General features: G+C 36.5%; 1 long non-coding RNA gene across 1 annotated transcript; it reads left to right on the top strand.

The window, feature by feature from the left end:
- The first annotated feature begins 666 nt into the window (after window positions 1–666).
- On the top strand, window positions 667–26,010 carry LOC122166193. Its single transcript, XR_006170714.1, has 4 exons — window positions 667–770; window positions 4,549–4,587; window positions 11,400–11,627; window positions 25,080–26,010. It is a non-coding gene; the product is annotated as an uncharacterized LOC122166193 (long non-coding RNA).

Genomic DNA, 26,010 nt, shown 5'->3' with positions numbered 1-26,010 from the left:
ACTGAGGCCTCTGCAAGGTTAATTCACCAATCAATGTTACTCATCGAATCAATTGCCTGGGGGGGACAGGGAGGAGGAAGTTCACTTTGCACTGTTTCAAAGGTACTAACAGTTTGCGCAGATTTTATAGACCAAAGAACTGCTGGAGAGAACTACCTGAGAGCCATTCTTAAAGGCTGAGGCAGCCTGTAATGCTCTATCTGATAATAACCAGATTATAGCTCCACAATTCCAACAAAGAAACACAAGTGATATGAAAGTGTAGTGAGTATCAATTTGCCCATTATCTCTAATGAAATTAAATAATGCATATGGGACCGCACATTTGAAGAATAAATTCATATTAAAATTCTTAACAGCGTAAAGATTAAGGCAATATGATTTTTTAAAGCTTTCATCCAGGGAAAAATAGCTTACTGCTTGCTTTAAGTAAGATTAGCCACAAAAATCCTATAGCGTATCTAGAACAAAGTCTGAGTGACAACAAGCAAATATTTTAATGTGGAAAGATTTTTGTTGGTTTTAATTAAACAATGACACTTCCATTGAATGCCTTAAATCTTTAATTATTGCCCAAAAGCACTGAGCACAACATGCCTTATTTACCGAGTCGCAGTGAAATACAGTTCAATATTTTCCTATAAATACTTCATATAAAACCAGCACAAGGCTCTCACTGGAAACAACTGCAATTTTCAGTTCTGTAGGTGTTTCCTGAGGTACTTCAGAGCCTGATGTGAGCAGCATGGAAGACATTTTAAAGGATGATGGTGAGTACTTCCTTGAGTTCAGAGTGTTAGCACTTGTAATAGTTATACTTGTGTACTTGTAGTAGTTATGTGTTTTCCTGTGATGATACTGACTTGAATCTGCCATCTGTGAGAGGCTTTGAATATATAGCTATATATTTGGATTTCAGGAGCCTCCTGGACCTCTTGTGGTCTTTCCAGCAGATATATAAGTTATTTACAGAGAGAGTGGTGAGGTGCTGGAACAGCTGCCCAGAGAGGCTGTGGACGACTGCAGGTGTTCAAGCCCAGGTTGGATGGGGCCCTGGGCAGCATGATCTAGTATTAAATGTGGAGGGTCGTGGCCCTGCATGTGGCAGGGGGGTCAGACATACATGATCTCTGGGGTCCCTTCCAACCCTGGCCATTCTGCAATTCTGTGATTTAGTGTGGACTCATCTTGAGGGAGATAGCCATCTCAGAACTCAGTGCTGTGCATGGCTCTTACCTAAGCACCCGGGAACTCCACACTGGCAGAAAAGGAAGGATAAAAAAAGGGCCAACAACCATGAGGAGAGATCTCTGACATGAGAAGCCTCACGACCTGCTTCTCTCCCTCCCAGGCTTGCTCTGCGCTCTACCTGCTTGCTGCCTGAGGCCAGTAACGTTGCTGCTGCTCTCCCCCTGCCCTTTTGCAATGAGATGCCTCTGGGTCCTGGTGGTTGACTATCCATGCTTTAAGTAATTCTTGCTTCTTTCCTATTGCCGCTTTCCCTTCCCCACCACCCTAATTCATAATAGTGTTTGTCCTCCCCTCCCCCATCTCCCTGATTGAGATTTGTTATAAACTGGTCGGACCAACATTTGAACCGTTATTTCTTAATGTCACATCAGGTATACATATATCAAAAGAACCTCCTCTTCCTCTGTTAAATTTGAGCGAGACGCATGGTTGAGATTTCCATGGGAGTTCAGCACTCTTGTGTTCCACAACAATGTTGAATTTCAGCCCAGATCAGTTTTGTCATGAATGTCAGAGAGCCAGTACTATGCCACTAATAACAAGTTTATGTTTACGAATAGCTACAGAGATAGCGAGAAAAGATGAGGCAGGCAAGAAAGCAGACTTTGGTCTGGAGGTTTTATCTTAGTCATTCATAAAACATAGAATTAAAGCCTATTAAATTAAAGAAAAAATGAAAGAATTAAAGCTGAAATATGTGAAGCAACTCTCCCTAAATTCAACTGTCTTATGAGCTACATAGTAAGGCATATGGAAGAGGAAGGAAGCAGGTGTAGCATTACTACTTGCATGTAGATACCTAATCGTTGTGCCCGTATGTGGAGGCTCATTATTCCAAGCTTCCCTGAGCTGATGGGAAATAAATCACTTTTTCAGGCTGGTTTAACACTGTGCGCCATATTTGTGATGTAGATCCTTAGCTGGATGAGTAGTCTTCTGTCCAATGAATGTTTTTTGCCTCCTTGAAGTAGGACGGTTTGTGACAGGTTTACCAAAGGAAATGGATGAAATTAGAAGAAATCTGCATAAGATGATGAGAACAATAAGCGACTTTTTTTTAGAATGGCACCTGATGTAATCTCATTGTCATACAGGGCATTTCTGAAATTTTACCAGGTAAATCCCAACAACAGTGAAGGAAACCTCTAGCTCAGTTATGTTTTTAGAGGCCAGACCTGAAGAGATAAAAGACCAGACCAACTGGAAGCAGAGTAGGGGCTTTTGGCATTGATGAGGATTAATGCTTGGATGGCTGAGGGCAGCCTATGGTTCTTCACTGTATCCACGGTCTGCAGCATGGACTCCTTCTCCAAGAGACACCACCCCTACTCATCTGAGTGTGAGAATGTGCCTCTGTCATTACTTTTCTGTGGTATACCCCTTCTGATAAAATCTAGACTCTCTGGCTGTAGGAATGGGAATTTATTCTGTTAATCACAAGCTAAATTCAAAGGTTCGTATTTCTGCTGGTGTAAGTTGGTAGGCCCGTTGTGCAGAAAATTTGCCAAATGGGAAATGGTAATGGGAAAAAACAGCTGCTGTTTTTCCTGTTAAAATCATGGGCCCAATGTAGAGCCCAAACTGTGCTCTTGTTTTCCTTTCCAGGAAGAAAGCTCGAGAGTGTGTGAAAGCATCAGTACTGCCTGATCATGACACAGAACATGCTTCCAAGAAAATCGTGGAGGCTTATTTATTTCTCAAAGGTGTATCTTATAGAACATTTGAGTGGTCCATGTTTGCAATTTTACCTTCTAGATAACATTTTCTACATTTTCCACGATATTGAAGAGAAGGAACTTTATTCTGCAATTCAATAATGTTTAATATTTTTACTTAGGTGTTACTTATTGGGTTTTCATGAAAGAAAAACATGGAAAAGGTAGGAAATTGACCTTGTGTATACAGGCCTTGTTTATACGGTCCCTCACAACCAGAATCAGCAATACATCTCATAAATCAAACATATCTAGCAAATAAATTTTGCTAGAAAAAAAAAGAAAAAGAAAACCCTCTTATCAGAAGCCTTAATAAAAAGAAAAAATTTATTTAATATCCATTGTGATCTTAAAACAGTGACTCATGCAGAACAAAGACAGGAAAAATAGCTTTTTTGAGACAGAAGTTTTCTATATCATTTTGACAATAATGCTTTCTGAACTCTTTGGCTCTGCTTTAGTCAGGACTTTCGATTTTATACAAGATCAAGTCCAACATAGAAGACTTAATGCTACATCTTATACCTTGTTCATTTAAAGATAAAGAAAAATAATCTTCTAGAAATCCTGATAACATTAATGCAGAGGAAACTAGGATGCAAGTGTTACCTTGGGATGCTTGTGCCTTATGCTGCTAGAGATGTTTTCTTCCTTCCTTGGGGGAAATGTTACCACGTGCTGTGTGGGTAACTTGTCCCCAACCAATTTCCAGGACAGTATCTAACATCAACCTGTGAAAGTTTCCTTCATTGAAATTAATTAGTGACGCTCACTACAGCAAAGGATATCTTAGGCCTGATTACTTGTCCATTGAAATTAAATGATAGTCTTCTATTCATTGCATTATATGTGACATTAAGATAGTATCCAGGAAGCATATCGGTTTTGAATGCATTAGTGTACTGAAAAAGTGTTTTTCTTAAGCTTTAGTTACTTCTATTTCTTGAAGACATCCACTAGTCTGAAGCAATTATTTTATGCTGATAAAAAAAGCACTATTTACTTTTAAAATGACCTATTCAGCTCTGTCATATGCATTTTACTCCAACTACTCTAAGTGTTCTATTCAAGGTCTTCATTTCACCGTTGTGTATACTGATTTTGGTATGTTTTTATTTGAGAGAGACCAAAATGTACCATACGTAGATAGCTGCTGGTGCCTATCTCTGCAATCTTAGACAAAGCCTGAGGTTGTTTTTTTTTTTCTGAAACAGTAAACATTGCTATTAATATGTAAATCCATTGTGCCAAGGGTGCAAAGCTGCTGATTACATTTATGTCTGAATTTTGGGGACTGTTATAAAAGGCATGTCAGTATTAAGAATATGATGATGCTTGTGATTTTTATTTGAAGCACTTAGAATCACTTCGATTTGTATTTACATTATAATTTCCTGGAAAATATTTGAGAATTCAATAGTTAAATTTTATTCTTTCACAGGATAAAAGAATTGCAAGAAAATAGCAGCTTGGAAAAAATGTTGGACAGGAAGACAATGCTTGTCCAGTTTTAGGTTTTTATATAATATAGTCTTTATACAAAAATATAATTTTATTTGTTTGTTTGTTTGCTTTATTCCAGGGTCAAACTGTACTGTTTCAAAATACAGCTCTATCTTTGGTAAGTTTTGGTGCGATTTTCTGGCTTAATTGAGGTGGGTAGTTTTGTTATGCTCTGATTTTATTTGAAGGTGTTGTGAGAAAATCAGAAATAGAAATTAATATTGTTATGCTCTGATTTTATTTGAAGGTGTTGTGAGAGAGCACACGTGGTAGTTTTAGTTTCATATGAACTTTGAAAGTTTGACAGCTTTCAAGATGGCTTGTAACTTTCTTGAAGAAACTTATTATCTCTAAAAAAAACATCAGAAAATTGTTTGGTTAGTTCCCTGCATTAACATCCCTGAGCAGGTTTGTGTCAGTCACAGGTTGATGACCTACGTCTGTCTCCTGGTGAAACAGCTTCTGTATTAGATAGATTCAAAATCTATCATCACAGCTACCCTGACACAATTTATTGAAGTGTTATCTGTGACATGAAGGAGCAGACAAGGAACTGGTGTCCTCTTTTGTTCCTCTGAAATAATAGATAATACCTGAAATACAATCACAGAGCAGGTTTTAAATGCTTGCTTTATTGCTCCTGTGTGACCTCAGATTTGAGACTTCTTTTTTAATGCCTATCTGAGTACAAGAAGATAAAATAAACTGTAGATCACTAACATTTTCAGTAATGTTGCTGTTCTTCTATGGAGAGTTGTGACAACTGATGTCTTTTTTTGTCTTTGGGCCAAGCGTTTGATGTCTTGATGAAATAGCCCTGTACAGAAATGTAAACAGCATGCTCACCCTTAGCACATCTGCCCTCTGTAATGGAAAATTATTGTTCATTTTGTATAGAAATTAATAGCTGCAGAACATAAGAAAATGTTTGTTTTGATGTTGTCGGTGCAAGAAGGTTTTCAATATCAACTTTTTTGGACATGAGATATTTGTGTTACTGGATGGTTAACCTACAGAATCTAATTTTCAGATGCTTCAAATTTTGCTCAGATGTAATTACTTGACATGAATTGGGAAAATTCTGAAAGTATTCATTCATTAGCATAGAAAAAATATTTACCAGTTTGAATTTAAAGTAATCAATTCTGATTGTTAAGTAAGTGACTGTTTTGGCAAAGAGAGGCTGCTGCATCATGGCTGTACCCTTTGCTTTCTGTTGAAAATTTGACCCCATTTATCCAGGTTCAGGCTGCTAAATGCAGACTTTTAATGTTTTTTTTTTTTTTTTTTTTTTTTTTAATCATGATTGATCCATAAAATGTTTTCTAGCCATTGTATGTCTCATTTCTTCTACTGAAAATGTTGTCAGCTGCTCCTGGCTGAAAGGGAAAAGAAGAGGAAAGCTGCCTGACACATGTACCAAGGGAATAAGAACTAGATCTGCTTGGAAAATAGGTGTGTGGGAGAACTAGAGATAAGAAACCACAGTAGAGGGTATTGTGGCAAGAATCTAGGAAACCAACAGAGTATCTGTATAACATTCTGAAAGGGGTTAAAAGTATTTTGTGCCAGAATTCTGAGTTGGCCAGGCATTAAGTTAATTGTGTCAGTATGCCTCTGCTAATAAATCCTGCCACAAAATAAATGAGAATTAATTGGGCACAGTATCTTAGATTAGATAAACTAGACCTGGGACGTGGGGAACTTAGCTCATCAGAATAAGCTAAGATAACAGGGAGTAAAGTTTTAAGAGGTTCTGGAAAAATAAAGAAAGTGGAAGTGGAATCAAAAACCATTTATATGGTTAGAATTTACAAATGAAAATATTTTTCACATGCATCAGTGTCTCAGTAATTAAGTCTTTACCTTAATCTTTCTAGTTTAGCACTGGGTAGATGAATACATATAGATGCGTATCCTTCAAAATCAAATCAGCAGTAGCAAAGTTTCTGCAACTTTTAAGGAGAAAAGTGGATTTAGATTCACGTGATTTAGGATTGCAACTATGTGACAATGGGTATATAAAAAGTGTATGAGAAACTGAAACAATGTGAAATCTGGCTTTAACGTTACTTTGCTGTGGAACTGTTTTTATTTCCTCCTTATGGCATGATGTATTTAATTTCCAGGACTCTTCTCCTTACATGTGGTGGGTTCTTTGTGAGGAAGACTGATACAGAATTTCACCATGGAGAGACCTGTATGGCTCCTAATTTAGCAACTTATTATTACTCTTAAGTTATGGTACGATTCTATGTAAATTGCTCTGGAAGTAATGCTTCCTATTTATGGAAAGTGCAACAGATACTAAGAACACAATAGCACTATTTGATAGAACAAATTCTCAGCAACAAAACACTGCTTTTCATTGTGGTCACCATTATTAGCCGATTTGTGCAGATGATCTGATTGAGGTGCTCTCCATCTTATGGTGTGACTTCTCTAGATAAAAATCTGGAATGTAGCTTATCTTTCATGCTCCTGATACAATTGTTAAAATGCATCACCCACTGTCTCATTGTGCTCACATCCACTGTTTGGTCTCCATGCATGTTCAGCAAGCATTGATAAATATCAGTGGGTTTATTTTTCCTGCATGGAGGAATTCAGTTCACACCTTTGCTTCATACACACTTCCATGTCAGATGCAATTTTGTCAGAATGCCCCTCTGCTGTCATCAGTCATATGGCAACAAAAAGTAATGGAATATTGGCAGGAAGGTTCAACCTCTACTGAAATACTGTCAACATCCATGTCTGACGTTGTAGGCGCACATAATAAAATGGGAGGCATTAATTTTGGATCAGCTCTAATAAATAAAAAAATACTATTGTCTTTTATGTATGAAACATATGTAATTGAAAAGTATTATACAAATCAATTACTTTTTATATAATATTCTAAGAAATATGGTATTTTTTTCAAGAATTATATTAATATTTTAGGAAAGGGACCAAATATTTCATGATATTTTATGAATAAATCCCTATTCAAGTGTATTTGTGTATTTAGGTGTATTAGATGTATTTGTAAGATTTTAAATGTTTTCTTGTAAAAATGCTTAATCTAGAGATGCACCTCACGTATCTCTCAAGCCTAAATATTTATAAGTAGTTTCCTCATTTTTTTAACATGAGTATTCATAACCCACAAAAGATTATGACAGAAATATCATTCTGCATGTAGTCATACAGCAGCTTTGCCAAAGTAAAGTTGTAGAACTTTAAAAGCAATAATAAACTTAACTGAAATTTTTTTCAAAATCAGGACTGTATACTCATACTTCTCTACTGAATATTTGAATCTTGTTTTCTAGGCACTATTAAGTATTTATTTCGGTCTCCCACTGCAACTAAGTCAGGAACACATTTCAGGACTTCAATCAGTAACGTGTCTTACACAGCATTGCATGCTTACAAAAATTTACATTACATACTGTTAACTGGTATTCACTAAACATTGGCAAATAGAACGACTTCTGTTTCCGTACAACATGTAGCCAACAGCATGAAAATTAGTGGTCATTTCTAAGGTAATGGTGGTATTGATTTTTATTTCTCAGTCTCCATCTGCTTAGGAGCCAACAGTCTGGGAGCTGAAACTTTGCCATAATCTCTGTGGGCCGATATGGTCAGAAATTAGACCTAAAATATATTTTTCTGTAACTTCTACCTGTCAGAAATGTGTTTGAGTTTCCAATTTTTTCTTTTTTGTTTTCTTGATATCATGCTTTCCATGAGCTCTGAATTAGTTTTTAATGAGAGTTCTTTTTTTCTTTTTTTTTTCTTTTTTTTTCTTTTCCCTAGGAGAAATCCTTGCTTATTTTTCTGTGGGTCATAGCTGGGAACTTTTCCTCTTGTATTACATTAGGAAGCATAACTGCTCAAGAGGTTTACAAATTTTAGATCCTATCTCCAGGTGCCTTCATGGTAGCATGCCTGTCTGTGAGAAAAAGCCTGCTGGACTCAGAAATGCACTGATGTTAAAAGTTCTTTGATGATATCACTGCATGCTTACTCAGGAAATGGAAAAGCTTCATTGCTACGAAAAGTTCTGTTATAGTCATTTGATCCCAGAAATACGCTAGTTTGTTTTTCTTTTGTTCTGGTTTGTTTCTTTGTTTTTTCCCTCCCAGATTCTCTTTTGTTCTGTTGGTCTGTACCCAAAATATCATTTCTAAGTCCAAGTTGGAGAGAGTTGAAAGCTGTGTTCAAGGGTGAATCCTACCAAGTAATGTGATCTCCGAATATTGTAACAAGATTGATAGAAATGACTTTAACATTTCTCCCATTATAACCGACTCTCTGACTCCATCTCTGTGAGACAGAGAACACATACAAAATACAGTTTTCTTTCACAGGATTACTCAGAGAACCAGCACATAAAAACTGAACGTGACTTTTTTGATCCCAGCATCAGCACACTAGCTACAGCTGAAATGGTGCTGAGAGGATTTTACCTAGTGGTGGGGCACCCAGTCGTAGACACAAAAACTGCAGCTTTTATTATCACTCTATGGTTAATGTGTCCTTTAGGTGTCACTAATAAGGTATACTTGAAAAGTTCAGATTTTGTAAGATTTCTATTAGATGTATTGTTTTATTCAGAACTTCAATTGAAAATCATGGAAGGTCCTGTAGTTCATTAGCTGAAGACAGTTGGTGGTAACAGAGAGATTAATATATGCTTGTTTCTAATTCTTGGATGCCACCATAACTGGAGAGGCATAAAAATGCATCTTACATAAAATACAAATTAAAACAAGTGAATAATTATTAACTACATCACCCTAAAGGCAGGCAGCATTTTAATGTTAGAGTCTAGTAACAGTGCATGAATTAAGAAGGATTAATTTTTCTGAGGCAGTTCAGAAGTATTTAGCCTTTATTCTGCCCTTATTTAAAATGCCTCATATAATACTTCTCAATATTTTACATAATTTAAGGTTTTCTAGCACATTTTGTTCTCTCCCTATGAGATTCCTCAACATGCTGAAATTCTCCTAATGTTTGGAGAGATTCTGATTCATTATGATTTGGACAGGTCATATGTTTTTTGGCTTTGTATCTGTATTCTGTAGTATCAGGGACTGTTACGGATCAGCTTCCTCAGCTAGGGAACTGCTTTGTCTGTCGAAACAGAGATAAACTTACATATGTATATGTAGATGTGTATACAGGTGAAGATATTCTGAAACTGCCTGAGCACCACAGTTTCTTGACGGTTTGGCATCAAGGAGTCGCAGGAAATGCTTATATTCTCTTCATTTAATTAGGCAGCAAAGGTGCAGCAGAAAGTGGTGTCTAATCCTTTGGCAGCAAATCAGAAAAAAAAAAAAAGACTGATGTTGTTAGGAAATAGAAAATATACATGAATTACATGCACTTTTTAGGACATGAGGAAATTGGTTTGGGGCTGCTGACCAACACCAGCAAAGCGTTCAACAATATTTGAACCTATTTAAATGGATTTAACTGTAAAGCCAAAAATAATTGTATCTGATTGCTTTTCTAGATTGGGCTAGTATTTTTGCAGGAAGCTGCAATTAACAAAAAGTGAGGTTCTTACTGGTCTATTTTAACAAACATCCAGATGTGTGGATACATATAGCCTGTGTAGATACAAATAATTTGTTATTTAAGAAACAGAGCAATAGAAGGAGATATAGAGAAAATGAATAAGAGGAAAAGTAAAATAGAACACTCAGCAATTGTGGAAGTTTCACAAGAGAGTAGAAATCATATTACCATGTTAGTGCCATTATTAAGCCTTTGATAAAGCACTAGATGTGGGTATTACCACAAGATAGCCTGGATTAAAGCTATTAGCAGAGCACAGAAACACCATCTCCGCCTCCTGACTGCATCTGTCAGTGTATCTTTTGATCCTGCTTTGTAACGTGTCTCCTATTTCAGTTCTGGACTTCTGTGCCTTTCCTCCACAGAGCCTTCCAACTCTAACAGATTACTTCAAAATACGTAGTAGCTTTGTGATGTGAACAAACATCTACTGGGATCAGATTCTTTAAAGTATATATGAATAGTAAATTAGTTAGATGGAGCTCTTGTGTGCCTGAAAAGTGTTTCAGTTCCCTCAGCATGAGAGCTTTATCTACGTTAGAAAGCAAATCATAATCAAAGAGCCCCACACCGGCTTTATATTTTGACCTTGGGCAAGTCACTAAGGCCTTCTGTGGCTCAGTTTGAAGCTCGTATTCCAACATGTGCAAAATACTAATGTTTTGTGCATCAATATGTGCGTTCATCAGTTCTTGAAGGTTTGGGTTTGTTGTTTTTTTCTGAGTAGAAATAAGAATCTTAGAGCTGCCTTTTATTTTTTTTCCTAAAACCTTTTTATTACTTTTGGCTAGCACTATACACAGTATTTTTGCACGTGTTTCCAACCCCTATTGGCTACTTCAGTAAAAGAAGTTCTTCAGTTTACAACATAGACCTTCTGAGTTGTACCTCTCTACCTAAGGATGGCCCTCATTGGGTTTTAGTCCTGGCTATCACAGCTTCAGCTGTGACCCCTGATTTCACAGCCTGTCTCTGTTGTCTATAAATGCTTCTCTTTCTCCTGTGGGAAGAGCAGCAGACTTTTTATTTTTTTTCTGGAAAAGGCCTTAGAGACTTTGTTTTACACCAACTTTCCCACTCTTAAATCTGTATCTGAGTTTTTTTTTAATAGTTCCATATCCCGTAAGGTGAGGTGATTAACATAAGGTGAGGTGATTAACTGAACTCATTTGATGGTCCCATATCAGCAGACCTTCTACTCCTAAACACTGTAGAATTATTTAACTTTAGGAAGCACTTGTGCTGCTGTTATCTATCTTTATTGCTTTCTTTTTTTTCTTCCTTCCTTTCCACCTCCCATCCCCAGGTGTTTCTAATAGCAATTACTCTTTTTCAAAATCTGATTTCCAGGAATAGGAATGTGGAATAAAAGCATATCCTCTGCAAGCTTTTCTTAGGTGGCTTCAACAATTCCAGAGGAAAGACAATCTTCTATTGAGTAGCAGCTCAAACATTTGAAAATACCAAACCCAAGGAGATGTATCCAAAAGGAAAACAGGAATCCAATTTTCCTAAGATCTCCATCAGAAAGCAGCATAGCTATGTGGCTCTCCATCTTCACAGGACATGGATAACAAGGTAAGTAGTTTGGACGTGATAAAAGCATGAGTTGTTTAGCAGTTCCTAAGGACAGTAGTGTAGATGATGCAAGACTATCCATTTTGGACTTTTCTACAGAGCACTAGTGGGAATATAAATGATTTCTCCCTTCCCAGAGAAATCAACTTGTTATGAATTCCAAGGCTCACAGAGATGGGCCTGAAGAACATGTTTCCTGCATTTAGAAAGGGAAGTTAACTGTTGTTTGAATCAGATTTCTTTTGGCCATAGTTCTGGTCTGGTCTTAAAAAATAAATCAAACAAGGACTGTTATTGTAATGTATTAAGTTATATGTAGGGTTAATTATTAACAATTTTAGAAAATGATGGATCCTGTTCCTTCTTTGTCTACCCAGTCTTCCTGGAATTTCTGATTTAGCATCTTGACATTTTCCCCTGTTTTTTAAGCCTTTCAAATATTCTTCTTCAGTTGGGTACAGTTTTTAAAATTTCTGATATGCTTGTCTCAGCTGTGTCAATGCACAAAGGAAATAATCCTTGATCTTTCTGGAGAGCCTATCCCAGCTAAGAAGATAAGTTGTGTCCGGGATCAAGTGTTCAGGCTACAGCTGTCCAGACGAGCTGATTGGTGACATCATGCCTTCTCTCTGAAGCTTGTAACTTGCAGTTATTTCTCTCATTATTAGCCTCTTATAATTCCTCTGCCTCTCAACACTGCCTAATTGTACACTGGACTGGCTTTCCAGCCAGTACTTTTAGCTTTATTCTGACTGCAGGGTCATCATCTACTTTAACCAAAAGTACTTTTAGTACAGTTTTACATTTGCTTGTCTTTGGAACACAGTTTTTGTAGAAACAAAACAAAACAAAAAAACAGAAAAAGAAAAGGACAAAGAATAACTTATAAGATGTCAGTGCTCTAAAACACTTGATGAATGATATGGTATTTGAATGATGAATGATATTTGTTTGCTTGAATTCAGAGGTTATTTTGTTTCTTTTTCTTGTCTTTCAGTAGGCAGTGTGTACTGATATTCTTCAAACAGTACATACTGTCCTGTAAATAATACTGTTGTGCCTGTAGGGTAAATTTTCCTGGTTCTTTGTGTTTTGTTGAGGTAAACAGAAGACTTACACTTTTTTCACTTGATGGAAAATTCATTTTAATTACTCTACCTTAACTTGGATTGTCAGTTTAAATTCACCTGCTGAGTGCTATCAACTGGTGCTGGCATCTGTATTCATGCTTGAAGATGTCTGTATTCATTACTGGATTTCTTTAGCTTAACAAAACTTAGAATCAAACGCAACCCACAAAGCAAGCATTTATGCATTGAGAGCTTTTGCTGCTGAATGAAAGTATTGTTTCACGCATTAACAGTCCAGTCTGATTATGGAACTCTTTCTCTTTCTGGTGGGAACCACTGTAAGAATAACATCATTACCATCTGTGTCCTCAGCAGAGACTTCATATCTGAACGTTTAGCATTTCAAGAATCCTACAGATGTTGCTATTGCATTATTCATTTAGTGAGAGACTGCCACAGCTGTGTACATTCCTGTATACTCTTTCAAACAATCTGGCAGCAAACTCTAATTTGAGCAGTGCAGGATATGTACTGCAGTTTTCATGGGTATTATTCTGATATATAGGAATTGTGCCTGGTAAACTTGCATCTCTGAAGAAGCAAAGCAAAATATTATCACTGTACATGGTCAGTTTCAGAAGTCCAGTGATGATTTAATGGATTGAAAATGAACATGCTTCTTGTACATTTGAATGGTCTTGTGGTAGTAAAATCACCTACAAGAACCCTTTCAAAGCTATCCATTAATTTGTCAATCAATAGATTGATAGGGTGAAAGAAGTGAATTAAACAAAGAAAGCAAGAGAAATGGTGAAGGAAATGGAAGGAGTGAAATGGGGGAAAAAAGAAGGGAAAAGATGGAGGAAATAAAAGAGAATGTGAAATACAGTGTGTGTGGAAAAACTGAAAAGAGGGCAGCAAAACAGAGCAGAGACAAAATGAAAATGGAGAGAATAAAAATGAAAGGAAAGAACTAAGGAAATAGTTGTTGAATTATGGAAAGAATAATACAATCTGAATTAGCTACTATAAAGTGTATCAGATCTAATACCAGTTCTAAAATGTTTTCTGTGAGTTAGTGGTTAATACCTTGGTTCTGCTGTGACTGCACAACAAAAAGTAAAGAGGATTGGAATCGAAATTTCCAAATATCCTTTGAATAAGATTCTTCCCCAGGAATCTGCAGAAATAGGTACAAAGCTCAGTTTATATCTACACATAGAGACTGATATTGGAAGTTATTCAATTGCTTGAAAGCAATTTGTTTTCATAGCTTCTGACTGGGCAGCCAAATTGGAAGAAGATCCACAAGGCTCACTAAAAAGACTTTAAATCCACAGCAGTGTGTCTGAAAGTGAAAACTGACCTTACTTCAGAGATGTCTTAAGGAAAGTGGGCTGATACTTTCTGAATTCTAGGGAGCTTGTTCTCCTTTTTATTCACTAGTTAAATGTTAATCATAAAAACTTAACAAGTTCAAATGTGAACGTTGAGTGATTTCTTTGCATAATCTGTGCGAATAAAGATCAAAGTCAGAATGTCTTCATTGTTCTGGGTCTCGCTGAGAGACAGCAATTGAAATTAATGCTCAAAACGTAATGAAAGCGTAAGTCAGAATAATCACCTCTGTTGCTGACACCTAAATTAACTATCTCAGTGTGGAAAATATTTATCCCATCTAACATGGCAAAGCAGCAGCTTTTGCTTGGCAAACACAGAATAGACAGATTGTAGTAACATGAGTTTTGTGGGCAAGGGAATGCCCGTAACTTTTTATTTCTGTGTCAGTCTTAAAATTTCCTTCATTTTATCTTCCCTGCAATGTGTAATCAATGTGGGAGAGGAGAGCCATCTTCAGTTCAAATCAGTAATCAGCAGGTGTTAAGGCGTATGGTCAACAATCTCTTCTTTATCTCCCAAGAAGAACAGGAGGGCTTTTCTCTACTCGTATAGTGGAAATCTCTTACTCCTTTGTTGTTATATTTCTCCTGTTCTTAGGGAAGCTGCAGTAGGTTGTTTATTGCTGGGTAAGGAGAAAAAGAATTTCTTGCTGGGCGTGACATATCCATATTCACTTCTTCTTGTTGGTTCTCCTATGGCACCTGGGTGCATAGACAATGTGAGTGGCGACTTGTGCTTGGTATTGAAGTTCACTCACTTGCAGGGAATTCTATTAACTTTTTCAACCTTTGTCTGATGAGATGAAGACCCTGGGATCTTAATGTCAGTGAATCCTCACTCTAGGGCTCTGAAGAGAAAGCTCAATGTCCTACGCTACTGTGCAAATTTCATAATCTGCTTGAGCTAGACTCATTGAATAGTACCTCGTGATAGTTACAGAGGAGGACTGTGCTATTTTAGATCTTCACTGCTCCTTTTGGATTGGTTTAATAAAGCCCTCACTTCTCAGATGCAATCTATTTGGCATAAAGGTGCTTGTCTAGAGCAAAATTTAATGTATATTTGGACAAGTGTAAGAAAACACCTGTTTGGTGCCCTGTAACAGCCATGCCAGCGGAGTTTAGTTCACATGAAGAACCAGAGAAACAGTAGTTTGTCAACAGTGCATAGAATAGTTTGATAACATCATCAGTTTTCACTTTGTACTCTGTGTCCCCTTTGGATTAATCAGATGAAAATACAAAAGGGCGACAAAATTATCTGTAGTATTCTGTATTACTGCACACAGACAAAGAAACAAACAAACAACAACAAAAAAAACACTTCAGTTATGTTTAGAGGAAAGGAATTGCTGAAATAATAAAAAGCATGGAAAAAAGTAAAATCAAGTGTACATTCATTTTTGGTGTAATAACATTCAAATTTAAAATTGCAATTTGAAACTCGTAAGAGGAACCGCACCTTACACAATAATGAAATAATATCTGAAGCTCATTGCCAGGAAATATTACTTAGAGTATTCTTGGGAAATATTGGTCATTTATAACAATAACAGGAAAACTGGCAGTAAAATGTATGTATCTTGGCTGCTCCAAAAGTAATACCTCCCATTTTATTATGTGGTCCACGTTGTCAGACGATGATGTTGGTGGCGTGGCAGTAGAGGTTGAGCCTTCCCATTAATATCCTGTTAGATTTTGTTACTGTGCAACGAATGGCAGCTGAGGGGCAGTCTGACAAAACAGTGTCTGACATAGAAGTGCAGATGAAACAAAGGTGTGTCATTTGTTTACTCCATGAGGAAAAAATGGCACCCACTGATATGCATCAACACATGCTGAAGGTATGTGAACACAGTGAGGTGGTGAGTAGTGCCTTTTGGCTGTGGCAACAGTGATGTGAAAGAAAAGCCACGTTCTCCTCAGCCATGCAGATGTTTACAAGTGTGGCATGTGGGCTCTTGTTCATTGTTGGCAAAAATGCTTAGCTAATGGTGGTGACCATGATGAGAAGTAGTGTGCTGTAGCAAAGAATTTGCTCTATCAAATAGTGTTATTGTGCTCTTTCTATCTGTTGTAGTTTCCATGGAAGTAAGTTGGAAGCATTGCTTTCAGAGCAAGCTACATGGAATGCTACTATAACTGAATAACAAAAAGAAATCACTCAATTATGATCCAGGTAGGTCTCTCTTCACTGAAATTCTGTATCAATCTTCCTCACACAGAACCCACCCCATGTACGCTGATGAGTCCTGGAAATTATGTGCTTTTCCATGAAAATTAACAAGAGACACTTCTTTTGCAGCAACCGACATATTAGAAACATTATTTTGAGTTGATCAGATTAAGGCATACAGATCTGCCCCTTCTAAGTATTAAATGCACAATTTTGCTATGGAACATCTAGTGCTGAACAAGAGACGCAAAGAATCATCTAATCCAGAATGTACAATTGATTTCTCAAGCATAATCAGTCTAAAGACCTCCTTATAGGGGAAAAAGTGAGCTTCCTTAAAGCAGTGCCTTCCTTTTTCAAGATAAAAAAAAAGGGCGTTTAAAATTAATGTTTATTACTAAATGTTATAACTAAAGGTCTTCATCAAGTTTTTGTTGCTATTATTCCTGAAAGCAAGACTGCATTTTTTCCGTATGAATGCCATGAAGCATTAGAGCTTTGAACATAAATGCAGTGTTGTCATTCAGAAGGCATGCTCATTTCCCACCAGCATTATTATCGAGCAGTACTTTATCCAACAGCACGTTATCTGCAAACCAATGTAAAAATGAAAACATAGAATTAGATAATGTTTACCATGATCTTTTGCATGTTTTCCTGCTGCCCTTCTAAAACAATTTTTTACTGCCTTTTTTATTTTTAATATTTCTGTTCTGATTTTTAATGTTTTCCTTTTATCTTTAGCTATCCATGATTCCTTGATGAAGTCTAATTTTACCAGCATTTTGTGCAGTAACTTTTGCTGAGTTTTATTAGTCAGAAGTGTACTTTGATCTTTTCTTTACATGTCCGTACTTCTCAACATCAAACATCAAAAGTCCTGGAAGCCCTAGCAGTAAAAAAAAAAAAAAAGAAAAAAAAGAAAAAATGTTTTAAGTGTCCATTGGAATTCAGGGAGCGAGTTCATTTTTTAGTTGTGACGTTATGAGAAATCAAAAGTTTCAGAGCCTAAAGACAGCTGAGGTAGAGGCCAGAATGTAATATGTATGATACTCATTATAGGGCATGGGAAAACTATCTGATGCTCCGTAAGCGAGAACCCCTCAAACAACAGCAAAACAAAGCTGCCAGACTGGGTGCTATGGGAAATCTGAGTGCAGTCCTATGAAAACCCTGGAAGCACTTATTTCTCAATAAGCAAATTACTAAGGATGAAGGTCTGCAAATAGATTTGCAAACTCTACGTTCAAGTTATCCTTGTTTCTATGTGTTTTTTATCTGTTTTCAAACTGTTACTGCTTTTCCAGAGCTCACATTGCATATTTATGAATTATGCTATCCAGAAACATGAGGGCAACTGTGAGGATATGCATTCTGAAGTTTCTGAGAACATCACTAATATGTAGTAGGATAAAATGGCCCCTATCTTACTTCTCTTATAAACAGAAACCCTTCCTACTTGTTTTGAAAAGATTATATTAAAAAACTAAATCTGTTCAGATCATCAGATTTTCTGATGCTATTATTCCTCAAAGTTACTTCACTTTCCTAACAGAACATGATACTCTGGGTCTGATTCTCAGCTGAGTTAAATTGCTGTAGCTTCACTAGAAGCAACAGAATGTTGCCAATTAGAAAGCTCTGGAAGTACTTAGGGTTATTACAACTACAATAAAGGTGCATGTTCTTACTATTATTTGTACTGCAGTCACTCCCAGCTATTGTGCGTATTACCAGGCCCCAATGTGCCAGAGCACCATAAGTAGGAAAAGACAACTCTTCCAGTGTAATGAAAAGTAACATTTTCTTTTGTACGTTGGTGACTAGGTAGCATGGGCACTGTGCTAGATTTTCTGTAAATAGCTGTTTGCTTCTCTAAAATAATTAATCTTGGTCTTGTTTCTGCCTCACTGAGGTGTGCTCTGTGCAGAAGTTCTTTGTGTCTGTAGAAAAATACTTCAAAAGCAGTTTAGAGGCAAGAGAAAGAGCTCCTCATTTCTACATCTTGTTTAGAAAATGCCCAGCCTTACATCTAGTAAATTCTTTCTTACTTTGTGATTTTATAAGCAGAACTTGGCTGACTACTTCAGTGAGGACTTGCAGTATCTATCATACATAATTTTCTTGGAAATAGCTGTAGACTACTGGTTCTTCAGCTAATTAACACAGGTTTGTCCTTCTTTCTGCAGCTATCCAGTTAAGCCGCAGAGAAATCTCCATTGCAATAAGAAATGTGGGGATGATGGAGAGATCGTGCTATTGAAAGTAACTTCTTTGTTTTTGTGTTTATTTGTATTTGAGATGGGCTGCATCTTCCATATGACTTCTTTCAATTCTCTTGCCAAAAGGGAGCAATAATACGTTTCAGGTTTTACTTTTCAAAAAATACGTGCCATTCTCCTTTTAAATGTCCGCAACATTCCAGACCTAGGATATTTTTTCCCTTATGTGTAAGGATAGGTTGACAAATACTATTTATTGTGCTCTTGATTGTTTTCTTGTTAAAAAATACAATTCCATGAGAGACTGTCAAATTACATACATCATTTTTCATTATCATCATTTCAGAATTATAAAGTAAGGAAGAATCTTAAAGGTAGACAAAAACTTATAGCTCATAGCACCCGTCTCCATGTAAGATGATGATTGCTCCTACAGTCTGTAGCAGTACTTGGAAATCTTTAGGGCACCACATCTGCAGCATCTCTTAGGTTTTCTACATGCTTTACATGATCTTCACGTGTGGAAAACAGTCCTGCTTTGAAGTGTCAGAGATTTTTGTAATGATTGTTTTAAAAATTGCTGTGTCTTGTTAGCTGCAGTGGTAACAAAGCCAAAAAAAAAACCACCCAGAAGCCCCAACAAAAAAACACAACCGGTAACAGAGTGAGTGGCAGCCCTTTCCTAGCAAAAAAATGTAGTCAGAATAGCAGAAGTGTTAGAATTATACCATTGTGGAATACACAACAAGAAGATATGTAGAGATATGCAGAGGAAGATTTATACAGTCTTTTCTCACTCAAACTATGAATGATATCATTCTCAGGTGGATTCTGGGACATGCAACTTGCTTAAAAGTTTACCTTGGACAGCATACAATATCTCACTGAATTCACCAGTTTCTCTTTATAATATTTGGATACTCTCCTAAAATAGGACTTAAAGATCTTGCCTTCATGAACACTAATTTTCCTCAAGATTTTTCTTTTTGAAGAAAAAAAGAAAAAAATTACATTAATGAAATATTCAACCCCAAATCTCCTTGTTGCAGTTTCAGATTATTAAAACCAAGTACAGTTACTACAAAGATAATAAAGATTTTAATTATAAATTAACATTAACTGGAATGTTAAAGTTTGAGTAGGTTATATCCTTTGGACTTAATGGCTCAAATCCCAGGCTGCTGGTAAAGAACATACAAGGCATCTTTGTTGAAGGGTTTTCACGGATGTCTTGTAACATTTCTTAACAAGCTGCTCCTCCCATTAATAAATCCAGAGTATTGTATGTCTCTGTTAAACCCTCAAAATGAACCATTTCTTTTAACATTTTGCAAGAGTAGCTTTCATTCTGGGATTTAAACAAGAGTGGGTAGGTTCAGAGGGCTGGAAATCTTTATAGTTCTTATTTTTGCATTGTCTTTAGATTGCTTCACTGAAGTCAGAGATTTGAACCCAGTTCTTAACTGAACCAAACACTTAACATTAAGCTGTCTGAAATCTGATTGGATTTTGTAACTCTATCATGGAAATCTGTTGCCTAACTTGACCCCCACATTTTTGATGATGCTTTTTACAAACACCCATGCACTTGAGGTAAGTGTAGAATGAAGTTCAAACTTATTTTTCTGTAAGTAATGCGTGTGCCCTCTGAAAGAAGTTCTGTAGTCATGATTCCAGTCAGAAGTCAAAATAGATACAACTAGTGAAGCCTCAAACTGCATTCACTTTTCTAGGAATATTGAATGGCACTGTTTTGGTAGTGGTACTGGCCCATCATCTCTGCTTAATCCTAGAAGACTCCAATGTAGATCTAAACTCAGAGGAGTTTGCATCAAAAAAGGCTGACCCGTGCTCCCATGCTTGGTATGGTCTTGGCATATGAAATTTCCATGTTTGATAAGGGAAACCTGTCCGTAGTATTTCAACATGAAATCAAAATGAACAGTTTACTCTCTCAAGGATGTTTAACGCACTTCTGATGTGCCAGTATGTATCTATTCATGAAGTATTTTCTGGTTATAATCGTTTTGCCCTTCTATATGAGGAAATTTTCAATGAAGGTTTTAATTATTTATGGCTGCCAAAAATGTAACTCATCAAAATTGAAAATATATGTGTTTCATGTAGCTCATGTGCCAGGAAAACATCTCATTGACACTACGTGGTTGACTAGAAGAGAAAATTGGATGCATTTCTTTGGACAATTAGAAAAATGAGATTCTGTTGCATTTAGAAATTGAAGTTTTTCTAAGGAAGTCACTTTATAGAGCAGATACAGTGCACCTTTGTGCTTATATTTGAGAATGCACTACAGTGAAGTAGGCTGCATCACAATACATGCCATCCTTACGATGATGCAAATATGTACTTCCACTGGAAATGCAGTGTTGTATGTAAGCCGTTTGACTTTCCAAACTTCAGAGATATGTCAGTTTTCACTAGAAGAAGTGTAGCACTTGGGGGAGTCCAGTAATACTTCGATTTAAACTGAAATTGTTTTTCCTATTAATATTACAGTGTAAAATCCTGAACACTGAATCAGCGGTGTGAAACACTGAACTGTTGCTGTTTTGTTTCAGAAGGTAATTTATACTGTGTTACACTTCAGTCTATTATGCTCAGAATATGAATTTTTACAGTCTATTGCTAGTATATTTTAGTCTTGGTTATTTCCAATCTGCAGAAAGTCTTTAACCTTCACACAGATGCGTGCTCTGTGTATGGTATAGCTTCCTCAACACAAAGGCCACAAGTGTCTCAACAGATGCTTTTCTGAAGGCTCCTTGGAGACTAATATTGGGTGCTTGCTTAGGTGCTTGCTCTTAGGACCTTTACAGCACCTATCCCTATGGATAACAGTTTCTTGGGTCAGGAAGAGAGCAGCAACAGCTCTTCATATTTTTAGTAGGAAAATCTTGATGTGAGGATGCTTCAGCATATAAATCTTTGTGCAGTGAAGCCTTAATGTCCTGAAATGGGTATAAAGACTTCGGGAAGTAACTCTGTATGCATGTAGGCAGTGAAGCGTGACCAGTGCCTGAAGATCTATGCGCTGAAGCGAAACCTCTGGGGATATCTCAGACCTCTGAACAACCAAGTATTTCCATTACTCAGATCGTGGCTAATCAAGGTATGGTTACCTTGAAATATGCAAATTGTTCAGCCAAAAGGTCAAAATTTGATAGGAGTCCCAAAAAGGAGGTTGGCATCTGGTATGTAGATTCAAACTCTTGTCTGAATCCCAACATCAACAGCAAATTTTAAGGAGCCAAATTTCACGCTCCCTCTTCTCAAACACAATCAAGTGCGTATCAAGCATTGCATCAGCTTGATATTGATTTTTCTCTTTTAATCTGCTTAGCTGATGAAACTAGGGCTGTGTCCCTTATGTAGAACAAATGACAAACAGTAGCCTGCTGAAGGTTGGCTGTACCTTTTCCATGGACAGATGAAGAGAGAGATTTTTGTTGTACTGGAATGGCACCAAAATAAAACCAGCATTTTATTTACTAATAGAATAAGTAGTGCTGCAGGCATCACTGAATGTTTTTCGAGGAAACTGAATCTGGAGGTTATGTGAATTTTAATGTTCTGCGTAGACTGAAGGTCATAAATGGCTAAATGTTTTTTTTTGTGGGTTTTTTTTTTTCTGTTAATTATCTAGTTGTGTTATGCAGATTCTAACAAAAAAAAATTGAATACCCTTACAGGCAAATGTTACTTGTGCTGTCAGCTCCTAGATATTTTCTTCTAAATTTTTGTTTTCTTTTGGTTGGTATAAGGGTGAGTTGGAGAATTGCTTCTGTTCAGTAACATTGTGTTCCAAAGCTAATCTCATGATATTAAATGGCTGTTTTCACTCATTCTAATATTCTCAGTATACTAAGCAGTTTCTGATGCTTTCTAGAAACACTCTGTGCATCTCAGAGATCTTTTGGATCATAAAGTAAATCGCTCTGTAAAGGTACAGTGTTATTTGCAGCTTCTCTAATTCAGTTTTAAAATTATTCTGAAATATCTCTAAAGGCTCACATCAGTGCTACCCAGATCAATAAAAACTTTCTGACTGAGACAAGTGGATATAGACTATTAAATATACATTGACTGTACCAAATTAAAATTACTGTAGTGTCCCATTATTGTTATTTATTGATGAGCCTATCAAATATGTTTTTCTTGCTTTGTCTCCCGCTTCTCTCACCCGGCATGTGTTTTAAACCAAAGAATCTCAGGTACAGTAAATATCAAAAGAACATAAATATTTCTGTTATTACATTGTGTATTCTGCTTAGTATGTAAAAAACAAATATGATTTTTGCATTTGCCCTACATAGACTATTTTATTGCTAATGAAAATAGACAGTTGTAAATACTGTGTCCTTTGAATCACTAGTAAGTCTGGTTTTAGTGCTTGTCAGGCAATCCTGTTAAAAGACTAAAGCCAAATTGTCCTTTTTGTGCTAGGCTTGTTTTCTATAAATTGCCAGAAAACAATTTATTTAGTCTGTCTTTTTTTCCAGTAATTGATTATGCGGATATTATTTATCATACTGCTGCAAGCACATCTTTGCATAAATTGGATGTGCTTTATCATTCTGTGCTACATTGTATTTACAAATGCTCTGTTTTCTGCTCATCATTGACGACTTTATTCCATGGTAAACTTGTCTTCATTAGAAGGGCTTAAGCATTAACGTTCATTTATCAGCAAGGGAATTTGGAGGAAAGCCCCACCATGTTTTCTACCTTCAGCAAATTCTTTTCCTCAACAAATCTGCTTTCAAATCCAATAGCTGTTTTTCTGACTATGAAAATTCAATAAACGGGAAGAATGATTTTCCTCTTAGCATCGCCATCTTGTAGGTATTTCTTTTTAACTGGTATTTAAGTATACAAGTCATTTTAGTTTTACAGTTGAAATAAAAGAGCCAATACAATTTCAAACTGCAGCATATCTGGGAATTAATCTTGAGTCTTAATGATTGCTTTCATCAGGTTATCTCTGTTAAAAGAGAAATAAGTTGTCAGATTAGGAATTTATTTGGGTAAAGGAAGAACTGACTGGATATCTACCCTGCTGATTGCCTTTCTCCTAGTCATGAATGTGGACTGTAAATGATGTTTCAGAATTTAACAGAGTCTAGAGAATGCATTCATTTTCAGCCATAGAAAACACATTCCCCTTTGCAGCCTTTTTCTCCACAGCTAAGATAATAGTATTTTGTCATTGCTTTACTGAGGTGTAATTACAGTAATTCATCTGCAGTCAAAAACTTCCAGGTTTGAAAATCTCATTTCTGTTTGCACAGGCATAAATACTATGTTAAAACATAAAAGCTGACATTAGTGTAAGTACTCAACTTCCTATTGAGTGCTAAGTATTTCCTACTTCCACTGAAATTAGCAGCATGGGAAAGTGTTCATAAACTCAAATTTAAGCTCCAAAATATTAAATCATGGTCCTCTACTGCTTCTTTCTGCATGATAACGGAAATCCCAGCTGCAGTCTCTTTTGCTTGAGAGAAAGAGTGTGCAATGCCAGCACAATTCTACTTCTTTACCCAGTACCAAGTCTGAGGGGAAGTAACAGGAGAATTGATGTGTTATTTTTTATGTTGAAGTATTACGGCTATTTTTGGCTATATGACACCTCTTGTATGAAAGCAGTGAGGATGAAATGGATCTCCCTATCCTGATCATTGAAGCCTGATGTGCACACATGTAAGTATGAGATAAGGATGTCTTGATTTCAGAAGTGTAGCCTCAGAAGATAATTGGATGGCCATCCAGCATCCTATCCCATTGTAGCAAGCAGTTGTATAGCTATCTCTCTTTGAATAATAAGGCTTGAGCAGTTATGCCCTCTCTGACATTTTGTACATTCAAATGAGACATCACTTGGTTAGCCGGTTTGAGAAGCTGTCTTAATTCACCATGTGCATTGTGTGTGGAACTATTCTAAAATTCTTTTCTTACAGACCTCTCCAATCACCTTTCAGTCTTGATCGTGTATGTGTACATTTGCCTGTTAACTGGCATTTCTTTGCAAGGCCTTGGAGAATCCACAATCATCTTGAACTTCTCTGTATGAGGAGAACATACTCCAAGACATAAACAATGAGATATTTATAAGTCACCTTTAAAATAACAGTCACAGTTGCAGAATGAATATAGTTCATACAGATTTATTTAAGTATAGATATTTGTGATATACATAGGAAATATCTGTATATATAGCTATTGAAATATCTGTGTCTATAGCTATTGTACTTTCTCTGGTTTCTTCCATGTTCAATAGGATGTTTACACATGCTTCTCTTTATATGAATGATATTTTCTTTTTTTTTGTTGCGTGCTCAGTTGCTCTTGTTGCAGGGCTCTGATGATGTTTCTGTTAATTTCCCATTCCGTATCAAGATATACTTCTTCTCATTTGAATACAGAGTCTATTAAGCTCTGGTTTCTACAGGCACTAATTACTTGTTTGAATGTTCACAGAAACTAAAAGGGGCCCAAGCAGCTCTGAAATGAATGAAGATGGGAATTTCAGCAGCCATTCACTGAATATTTTTTTTTCTTTCAAGGTTTTCAGTTCTTCCAGTGGTAAATGACTCACCTAACTCAGGATTTGTGAAGTACTATCTGGACTTTATTGCTAACTGCAAGTCGCTGTACAGACTCATCATTCATACAACAAAAAAAGAAGTCCCCAAGCATACCTCATCTATTTGCATTCCCTTCCTCAGTGCTTGCTTTATTTCCAAAACTGGAACAAATAGAGACTGCTCAGTAATAATCACCTGAGGCCCTTTCAGCCTTAGCCAGGTGGCAGAAGACGTCCCTCACCCTTATCTTATGAGATTTTCTTTTGCACCAATATGCTCGTTCTTTTTGTGTCATCACAAACACCGTTATTAGTCCAATCACTCCTTGCATGCCAAATTGGCTTCAGCTCACAGTGGCACACTTGCAAACCATTTGTGCCATTTTACCATGTGTTCATAAATGTAACGTAGACATTTGAAAAAAATGAGATCACTAAAAAGAATCAATGATTGAGAGTAGAGCCTTTCAGAACGTGAAACTCCAAGAACTATTGTTGAGTGAGAATGTGGTAATGCAGGAATCTGCTGGGAAATAGTGATAATTGGAGTTAAGCTTGCTTAGATTCATTGACATATTGCTAATTACAATGATTCGGAATTGCAAGAGTATTTGCTTGCTGTTTTAAAGATAACTAGTATGTAATTATAATATCATTTGTGTTCATCGTACCACACCAGAAGTAAATGAAGTTAAGTTTTAATAATTTCTGGATAATATCCAACTAGAGAAAAAAGTATATACATGTTTACATGTTTGTTTATAATTATGAAAGGCCTGATATATGCAGAATACTAAATACAGAATGTAAGTTGTTTGTTTTTTCCTGTGTGCATGTGAATCTTTTGAATATTTATAAACTAATGCAAAAGGAATGTTTAAACTCAATTTGCATACTTCTGCCAGCTTCTC

The sequence above is a fragment of the Centrocercus urophasianus genome, unplaced genomic scaffold, assembly GCF_019232065.1.
Source record: "Centrocercus urophasianus isolate 14NV4802_14NV808 unplaced genomic scaffold, USGS_Curo_1.0 seq_32, whole genome shotgun sequence".
Classification (NCBI taxonomy): domain Eukaryota; kingdom Metazoa; phylum Chordata; class Aves; order Galliformes; family Phasianidae; genus Centrocercus; species Centrocercus urophasianus.
Note: the sequence above shows the minus strand (reverse complement) of the source record. Positions and strands in the feature narration are given on the sequence as shown.